The following is an 8,126-nucleotide window of genomic DNA, read 5'->3' as shown; positions in this document are numbered from 1 at the left end:
GGCAGAAATAAGGTGGTTTTTCTGCTTCAGTGACGACTGTTACAATCAAATTGTCCACAGACAATTAGCGGAGTGGGAGAAATAAGAATTAGATTTCTAATTATTTTCCCAGTAAAAGCCGCCCTGGACCCGGTGGGTGAGGGGGAAGGGCTCCTCAGTGGAGCCTACAGGCACTCTGGTGGGCCCCGCTCCCCTGGGCAGGGCGCGTCTCATAGAAGCTCCCAAGGCAGGAAGGAAGGGGCAAGACTTGCCCAGCCAGGGGCTGGAAAGGCCAGAGAATCTGGCCATGTGGGTCCCAGAGCCAGCCTCCATGGCCTTAGTTTGCTCGTTCCAAAATGGGGGAATCATCATTCCCAAGCAGCAGAATTGTGGTGAAGAGTCAAGGAGATGAGGTGGCGACAGCGCCTGGCAGACATTGGCACGGCTCCGGCTCACACACACGTGTGTGGACGTGCAAGCTCACACACTCACCCCCACACGGGAAGCCTCTCCTTCCACCTCCTCTGCCTCCTTGCATGGCAAGGCCTGTGTCTGTGACACGGGGAGGGGGCTCTTAGGGAAAAGGGGACTGAACCCAAAGAGAGCCTCACACAGCCAAATTCCTCTCCCTGATCTGTGAGCCTCCCTCCTCCACATCTCTCAGATGAGGCTACCGATGGTGCCTCCCACCTGGGGTGAAGTGAGGGTTCAGTGACACTGGGGGTGAGCCTCAGGCCCGGCCCAGGGTACATGCTCAGTAAACACGGCTGATGGTGAAAGTACTATCCAAGGCGGCCAGACCAGGCCTGTGAGGCTGCACACAGGGCTCTGTTCGGAGTGTTCTGGGATCATCAGACCCAGCCTTCACTGGGGGCCCAGACGCTCAGAGAGACGGACAGAAGACCAAGCTGAGAAGGACCCACCAACAGATAGGACAGTCCCGGGCTCCTGTCTGAGCTGTGCCCTTTCTAGCTAGTCAGACAGCGTCTACTTCCCCTCTCTGAACCTCAGTCTTCTCCTCTGTAAAGTGGGAAGAGAGCAGTGGCCTCCTCAAGGAGTTGCTTTGAGGCTGTGACAATAATTTGCTCCTGGAACGTGCTTTAGGGGAGGGAGGGGCTGGTGGCTCAATCACCTAGACCCGAACACAGTCGCCCCTTCGCCCCACGCGCCGCCACCGTGTCCGTGTCCTGCACGCAGACTCGGGGAGCAAGGGTGGGAGCCTCTGGGCCACCCCCGTCCTTCAGGCCCTGCCCCCCGTGCAGCTCAGCTCACTAATGTCCTCAGGGCCCAGGCCTGGTGGCAGCCAACACACCTGCACACAGAAGAGCCCATGCACGCGCCACACCTGATGGCGCTCTCGCTGTCACGTTTGTACATGCGTCGCACAGGCACACACACACACCCCCTTCCCGGGGCAGCCAGAACGTCCCGGAGTGAACTGAGGGGAAACTCACGGCCGCACCCACCAGGGCTGTGATGAGGCAGGCAGCTGCAGCCCGGCGGCAGGATCTGGCATGGGTGAGGGGAGCTGCCGGGAGCCCCAGCTGGGCGTCAGGCAGGAGGGGCTCTCAGCTGCCTCTTGGGCTCCAGGCCACCTTCCCACCTCTGGGGCCAGCTGGCTGGGCTTGGCAGGGTGGAGGTCACCTGCCGGGAGGTGGCAAGAGCCTCTGCCTGTATCGCTCTCCCCCACCCCTATCGCCCTTCATTCAGCAACAGCGACGTGACCCCGCCCGCCTTCCCCCACCTTCGGTGCTGTCTTCCCCCTCCTCTCCCATCTCTCCATCTCTGTCTCTCTGACTCCCTCTGTCCGTCGCTGGGTCCCTGGATCTCGGTCTCTCTGGGCTGGGTCTCCCCACCTACCCCGGTGCTGGGCTATGTAAATGTGGTATTTCCCGTCTCATCAGCAGGGCTGCCTGCTTGGCTCACATTTAATTTGATCCATGGCGGCGCCTCTGCGGAGCCACTCATCAAAGCAGGAAGACAATTAGGTGAATGTCAGGGTGGCCTAGGCCCCACGGGGCCACCAGGGCCTGGGACTGGGGCCCTGGGGGGTGAGGGGCAGGGGCCTGGCTGCAACCTTCGTCTCCCTAGGGGCCTGTCCATACTTGGCCCAGAGTCTGTGGGGTGGCCAGCTGCCTGGACGGCCCCAGCGAAGACCAGGCTCCCCTCTGCCCAGGACCCGGTACCCCTGGACTTGCAGAAGCCCCTCCCCACCCCCAGGCCACAGACGGCAAGAGGCCTGGGCATCTGTGTGACTACAGTCAGGTGGACTCCTGGGCTGGGTCCGAGTTGGGATCGGGAGACCGTCCGAGCTCTGAGCTAGTTCAGGGTCCACTGGGAAAAGCATACATTCTTTCCACAGGCCCTGCCCGGCCCGCCCATGCCGGCTCCGAGCCAGCAGTCCTCTCCTGAGCTTCAGCCTGGCCTTTTATCCTCCCTGTTCTGTCTCACTTCCACTCCTTCTGTCTTTAGTTCTCTGGTCTCTTCCCTCTCTCTGCCTCTTTTCTCAGTCTCATCCCTTTATTCCCAAACTCTCCCTGCTCTGCGTCTTATACCCACCCCCACCCCCCATCCCTCATCGTGTCCTCGGTCTCCTGGGACCTTCTAGCCTCAGCTACTTATCTATAATTCCCCATCCCTGTCCATGGCTGACCCTGCCCCAAGGGGTCACTTAAGACTGAACTTCTAGGTAAATCCCAACACCTCTCCAGCCTTGGATTCCTCCCCACTGCCCTCCACGCCCCTGTCCCCGGGGATCCCTGAGTCTCTGACATCTCCCACCCTCCTGGCTTCTTCCTTTTAGCCGTCAACACATTCAAGTCTCTCCCTTCTTAAAAACAATAACAATAATAAAATACATTTTAAAGAAATACTCTTCTTGACAGCCCAACCTCTTCCACCACGGCCATCTCTCTCCTTGCCCTCCAGGGAAGCTTCTGGGAGAGTTATCTACAGTTGCTTCTTGACCTACTACAAGCTGGCTTCGGTACCCCTCGTGCCCTAGAAACGGTCCTCACAAAGGTCACCAGCAACTTTCTTGTCACTCATTCCCACGATCACACCTCACTTGGATGCCAGGACGGCATCAGAACAACTGACCTCTCCTCTCTTCTTGACTCTCCCTAACTCCCAAGACACCTTCCTGGCTTTGCCTCCACCCCTTTGGCTTGTCCCTTCTTGGACTCCACCTCTGCCCTGGCCTCTCACGGCTGCTCTCCATAGCTGTCCCAGATCCTCTTCTCCGTTAATCCTTCACATGACCCCCTAAGTAATTTAATCCATGCCTCACCACCCACCCAGGCTTCAGTCACCACCTGCGTCCACACCTCTGACCTTCTGCTCTAGCCTAGCGCTTTTTCCTGTGCCTCCTGGTCCCTCCCTGCATGTTCCATGGCTCTTCCAAACCCAGGGCGGCCTAAACCAAGCTTTTCCTCTGACCCTGCACCCTGTTCCTCCTCTTGGTTTCTCCAGCTTGATGACTAGCACCTTCATCTCCCAGTTTCCCAAGTCAGAAACCTGGAGGGCAAGCCAGAGCCCCTTCCCCCACTACTTCCAAACAGGGGGTGATGATGGCCAGCAGAGTCATCAAGTCTGCCTCCAAAACATTTCTCTTCTCTAAGGCCTTGAAAGTCCACCCTCACCTTTCCCATCCTCCCTAGGCAGACCTGCTCAAGCCAAGATGTTCTCATTATTCCCTTGGAGGCATCTTATGCTTCTCCACCTGTAGGTGTTTACTACTCTTTATCCCCACATGGAATGCCCGCTTTCGCTTCTTTGCCTAACCCGTGCCAAATCCATCTTGCCCCTCTTCTTGAGGAAGTCTCTCCTCTCTGCCCCAGCTGGCAGGATCTTCTCTCACCCTAAGCTCCTGGACCCTTCTTGTCTGGTCCACGCCTGGACACACAGTATCATCTCCACTCTTCCTCCTGTACACACGTACTTCTACATTTCCCAGACTCCTTTATGGTAAGTGAGCCGTGTGACTGATCCTGGCCAATGAGCTGCGGACAAAGGTGAAATGGGCACTTCCTGGCCAAAGCATACAGGAGTTAGTGCACGACCTTCTAGCTGCTACAGCAACCAAGAAAGCCTCTTTTGAGATGATGGAGCCTCAAGATCAAAGCAGCATGGAAAGCTGACTCACCCCATGAAGGACAAGAGCCCTCAGATGCCTGGACCTGCAGCAGACTTTGCATAAGCAAAAACTAAACTTTTATCGCATTTACCCACTGAGATTGAGGGGTTATTGGTTACCGCGTCATACAGCCTCTCCTATCCAGACGAATACAGCCCTTTCTGAGTGTTATTTCCCCATCTCTAGCCTGAGGATAACCTTCTGCTCCTCACAGGGTGGTTGTGAGGATTAAAGTATTGAAAGATCCACACTCAGCTCCTGAGTTCCTGCTACAAGTCAGACTCAGTGTAAGTGCCAGACTATGAGATATCCTAGCTGGGTATGTGTTATGAACTGAATGTTTGTATCCTCCCCAAATTCATATGTTGAAGCCCTAATCCCCAATGCAATGGTGTTTGGAGGTGGGGGGCCTTTGGGAGGTAATTAGGTTTATATGAGATCATAAGGGTGGAGCCCTCCATGATAGTATTAGTGCCCTCATGAGAAGAGGAAACATCAACCATCTGCAAGCCAGGAAGTGTTCTCACCAAGAACCAAACCTGCCAGCACCTTGATCTTGGACTTCCCAGCCTCCAGATCTGTCAAAAATGTTTGTTGTTTGAGGCACCCAGTCTGTGGTATTTTGCTATAGCAGCCCAAGCAGACTACGACAGCAGAGTTCCATTTATCAGAGAGAAAAGAAGCTAGCTACATTCAGCTGCTCAGGTTGGGTACTGAAAAATTCCGGGGTTGGGGCGGGGGCACTGACAAATATTATAATGTGGAAGCCACTCCCTGGAGCTGCGAACTGTAGTAACCCTGTCGTATTCCCAGTCCCAGTGCTGTTCTGAACCCGCTGATAAACATGGAGACTAATTTTGTTATTACAAAAGGAAGAATTGGGGGTAGGGGGGCTTGAAAAGGGCACAGGAGAAACAGGAACAATGGTTATAATTTCATAATATTAATATAATAATAATAATGTCAGGAAAATTTCACATCATGCTACTATGTGCCAGGTACTGCTCCAAGCCCTTTACTTAACATTTATTCATTTATTTCTCACAACAACAGCCCTGTGAGATAAATATCATCTTACAGATGAGGAAATCGAGGTAGAGATAAGATAGGTAAATTACCCAAGTCATGTGGCTTATAAATAGGAAAGCTGAGATTTGAATCTGGGCATTTTGTTTTCAGAGTTGCTCTTAACCCTTTTACTATATGGGTTCCTGGGATGAAGGCAGTGTGGGGTTCCTCAGCCCCCTCCACTCTTTACATCTTCCATCCCTGCAACCTCCATCCCCTGCTACCTTGGCCTTGATGCAGAGCCCAGGACCACTTTGGCATCCAAAGGGCAGGGGATGTGAAATATCCAAAGGCCACCCCTTTGGCCTGGCATTGATAATTCATGATGGGAGGGATGGAGGGGAGAATTCTCCAAACATGTTCAAGGGTGGCAGATGGGCATAAACAGGAGTTTGGGCAGGACCAACTCCGAGCCTGAATCCTTTCGGCATAATAATAAAATAATAAATGCAAACGTGACCTCCCATGTGCTCGTAGGTTCTTCAGCTCTGTGACACATCATGCCACAGACAAGAACGCATTTAATTCTTACATCAACCCATTTCACGGATGAAGAAACCAAGGGTCAGAGAAGCCAAATGCCCAAAGTCATTCAGCCATTAGGTAGCAGTGTCTGGCAGACCCCAGGGCTCAGGGACTGTCCACATCTCCAGCTACGCTCAGAAGTGCCAACCCTCCTAAGAGAACCCCCCCATGTCCCCAAGGATACCTCCTACTGGGAACCAGGTCTCCTGCAGCCTGGCAGAGGTCTATCTGCCAGGGTGAGCCTCTGCCTCACCCGCCCACCCGTGCGCTAGGGACAGAAGGGGGACTTTATGTGCAATCTGCCTGACTCTCCAGAAAGCACTTAGGTTTACGATGTGCATGAGATTGATCGCCAGTTGGCGCAGCTCCCGCTCGCTCAGTGCCAGCCCAGCGCTGGCAGGAGGCTGCCCTCCCACCCCCCCTCTCAAGGAGCATCAAAGCTGCCTGCCAAGGCCCCTCGTGAGGGTCCTTCTGCACTAACAAGTGCCGAGTGGAGGGGGGAGCTCTGTCCAAAGACCTTTCCACGGCACATATACCCCCGCCCCATGGTAGTTAAATAGCTCCGGGTTTTATGCCAATTCCTGCCTCTTCTGCTTCCCCTCTAACGAGCTGATGCTTTCAAAGGCCCCACTAATTGGTGTTTGCACCTCACACACCACGATACTTTGGTAGTCACTTAGGACGTGGGTCCATCCATCACACCCACGGTCCAGAAGGTTGCTCACCTCACTGCATCAGGGTGCCCAGCCTATGTGCTTTTGCTCCTGTGTGCACGTGGGGGCGTGCCTGCGCGCCTTGTTTCACATGTGAAGGACGTGTCTGCACAGGCACACTTACGTGCACATGTGTGTATAAATGCCCCTTAGGAATATCTCTTGTGTATCTACGTGTTTGTACGTCAGTGCGCGTGCACAGGCAAACACTATCATCTGTGCACATGGAAGTACGCGCTTGTGTGTGTGCACGCAGTTCCCCGGGTGGGTGTGTTTGCGTGCTTATGTGATAGAGCGTGTGTGTGTTTAGGCGTGCACTTATGTGCTTTGCGTGTGGGTGTGTGTGGACATCTGCTTACAGGCAGGCATGTTCATGCGAATTTTTGCAAGTCAACTAATAAGGTATATTCACGCCCAAGTGCATCTGTAGTTGTGTGGGCTTGTATGCCCAAGCACAGGGAAGGGTAGACGTGCATTTGTGTCCGTAGAGGTGAGATGCGGGGATGAGGGAATCTCTGGTTGGGGCATCTACGTGGCATGCGTGTACTTGGGCATTTGTATATGACATGTGGAGAAAAAGTGTAACACAGGAGTCAAGGGCTCACAGGCTTTGGGTCTGAGGCCTGGCTCTGCCATTTTCTAGCTGTGTGACTTTGGGATGATCAAAGAACCTCTCTGACCAGCAGTTTGCTCATCTGTACAATGGAGATAATAAAATCATCTATCTCATATTGTTGTTATGAGGATCAAATGAGATAATACACACAGAGGGCTAGTCCGATCTTCCCCGCCTGCTGGGAACACCCACAGTGTGTAGAGACCGCCCCCCACCAGCCTTGTCTGGCCTCAACACGGAGCTGGCTGCCCAGGAGAGACCCTGCAGGCACCTGGGGAGAGAAATGGCCAGGCCCAGACCACACAGTAACAACTACAACCTCTGAGATCTTTGTCACAACCGAAGTGAGTTCACACTTTTATTACCTACCTGTGACGGGTGGGAAACTGAGGTGCAGGAGTAAGTAGGAGTTGGTGGCAGAGCAGGGACTTGCTGTCAGAAGACACAGCCTACAGCAGGGCTGTGAGAAGCCAAGACATCCCTCATTTCCAAGAGAGAGGGGGCGGCTTCAAGAGGGTGGAGTAATGCATACCTTCGTGAACCCCATGCACCGATACACAAACCCGGAGCAAGGGGGTTTCCTTACCTGTCCCAGCCTGGGGAGCCTGCCTCAGGGGACCATCCCTGTTGGGGACTCAGGCTGAGTACGGCAACCCCCAAGGTGCCCAGCCCTGTCCCTTCTGTAAACACAGCTCTAGTGGATCCACATCATTTACTCACCAAGACACTGAGGCCCAGAGAGGGGAAGGAGTTTGCTCAAGCCCATAGGACAGAAAAGAACTAGAGCAGAAGCCCCCAGGAGGCAGGCCATGATTCTCACGCCTTGCTCTCCTCATTCACTATGCAGCCTCAACTGGCACTGACCAGGCTGATGAATCATGGGTTGGGGCAGGTCATAGGGCCTTCCAACCCATCTGGCGGTCAGCCCAAGAGTCCACTGTGTCCCCGTTTGGGGGAACATGGCCTCGAGACCTGGGCTCCCGCAACCACTATGTGTTACTTTTTTTCCCTCATATTTTGCAGGGTAATTTTTTATGTTACTTTTTAAATTTAACAAACATGAAAACTTAAAAAACCATCACCACCAGTA

The sequence above is a fragment of the Phocoena sinus genome, chromosome 1 (genome assembly GCF_008692025.1).
Source record: "Phocoena sinus isolate mPhoSin1 chromosome 1, mPhoSin1.pri, whole genome shotgun sequence".
Lineage (NCBI taxonomy): Eukaryota > Metazoa > Chordata > Mammalia > Artiodactyla > Phocoenidae > Phocoena > Phocoena sinus.
The sequence above is the reverse complement of the archived record's forward strand: the minus strand, read 5'-3'. Positions refer to the sequence as shown.